The sequence below is a fragment of the Tupaia chinensis genome, unplaced genomic scaffold (assembly GCF_000334495.1).
Source record: "Tupaia chinensis unplaced genomic scaffold, TupChi_1.0 Scaffold000388_1, whole genome shotgun sequence".
In the NCBI taxonomy this organism is placed as follows: domain Eukaryota; kingdom Metazoa; phylum Chordata; class Mammalia; order Scandentia; family Tupaiidae; genus Tupaia; species Tupaia belangeri.
In genome coordinates, this window is record NW_006159890.1 from 2,195,277 (window position 1) to 2,196,829 (window position 1,553).

The 1,553-nt window shown below is 49.3% G+C and overlaps 1 protein-coding gene across 4 annotated transcripts in view; it reads left to right on the forward strand.

Moving 5' to 3' along the window:
- Positions 1–13: 13 nt before the first annotated feature.
- RALYL (RALY RNA binding protein like) overlaps positions 14–1,553 on the forward strand; it is an 824,312-nt gene continuing 822,772 nt past the window's right edge. The window contains exons 1-2 of one of the 4 annotated variants that reach the window (XM_006153846.2): positions 14–235; positions 635–739. The gene's annotated coding sequence lies outside the window, so the exon portion shown is untranslated. Of the gene's footprint in view, positions 236–634; positions 740–799; positions 1,095–1,228; positions 1,389–1,553 lie in introns of those variants that run through there. The other 3 variants (XM_006153845.2, XM_014589900.2, XM_006153847.2) reach the window with 3 other exon arrangements.

Here is a 1,553-nt window from a genome sequence, read left to right on the forward strand (position 1 = left end):
CCCGGCTCCTGTCGCCGCCGCCGCCGCCTCGCCAGCCAGAGTTGGGCTCCGTGGGGCTTCCCCCCTCGCAGCCTCGGTCCTTCCCCGCTGCCTGCAAGTCAGCCTGGCTCCGAGTCACGTGTCAGTGCCTGAGGCTGAGACTGAGAGAAAAAAAACACGCTTCATTCCTTCTTCCACCGCCATACTGTATTTTACACTAAATCTCATTTTTATTCCAACATTTTACTCCCGCTCGGTGAGTACCTTCTCAGTGGCATTCTTGTCCTATTCTTTTTTTTGTCCTTTTTTTTTGTTTTTTTTTGTTTTTGTTTTTGTTTTTCTTCTTCTTTTTTTTTCCACTTCTTTGATTATTGTTTATATTTGGGAAAGCTGGAGGAGCATGGTTTTGAGCCTTTTCCTGAATACAAGTTTTTCTAGCATGCGATCGTTCTGTAGACAAGGCGCTGTGTCTGGGAGTCCGCGGCGACCGTGCCCGCTGGAAGCGACTCCCCAAGTCCAGCAAAATATGCAACTGGTTTTATGGAAAAAGCGATGTGAAGTATGGTGCTTATTTTTTTTCCTTTGTAAAAATTAAAAAGCATGTTTCTAACTCTTTTTTTTTGCATACTCTTTTTCTGATAACATTTTTGTATAGGTGGGATTTTACGGCAGTGTTTACAAGTTTGTGGCTTTGGAATACTGGTGCGAACCACTGAGCCAAGGCGTTAATTTTACATTTTTGTGCCCTTTTTGGAAGCCGGTGAGAACAAATTCGTTTTTTTCCCTCCTGTTTTTGATACCCATTGATAACATGAAACTTTTCTTGCAGCTGGTTACTGGGATCATTTTTAAGCAAAATACTTTTTTTCCTCCTTTAAATTAACTATGACTTTTGCACATTTGACTTTTTTAAAAATCCGAGATAATTTTATGATAGATATCCTGATATCTATATCTATATTATTCCTTCTTCCTCCCCCTCCCCTTCCCGTAAATCAATTTTCAAATGATGGCAGTGGAAGGTTTTTCTGGAAAAAAAAAAAAAAATGAAGTGCGGTTTGGTTTCCTTGTCAACGGAGGATGAAGTGAACAGCTGAGCAGCTCGCAGAGAGCAGGTACTTGGTCCCCTTGGAGGCGTTTCCCGGGTGTGCAATGGCAACACTGGTCCTGGCAAAGAAATTTGTGTGTGTGTGTGTGCACGCGCGCGCGTCTCTGGGCAGTGTCCGAGCCCGCGGTGGGGAAAGCCGCGCCAGGAGCCAGGGAGAACCAAAGTCGGTTTTCTGGCTCTGGAACGTTTTTGGATGTGCGCAAAATACAGTCCCCACCTCGGCTGCGCCCAGGTTATCTCCGCTGCAGGCGGCGTGGGCGCCTCAGGCAGCGGCCGGTAGACCCGGCGGGCGGCGGGCCCTGTAAGTTCGAGGGCCACTTGCAGAGCAGGAGGGGCGAGGGCTGTGAATGCAGCGCTGGCCGTCGGGCAGGTCAGGGCCGCCCAGAGAGCAGCGGGAGATGAGGGGAGAAGCGGCAGGGGCCGCGTCTTCCGCCAGGCTGGCTCCTGGGCCCCGGGGCGCGGGGTG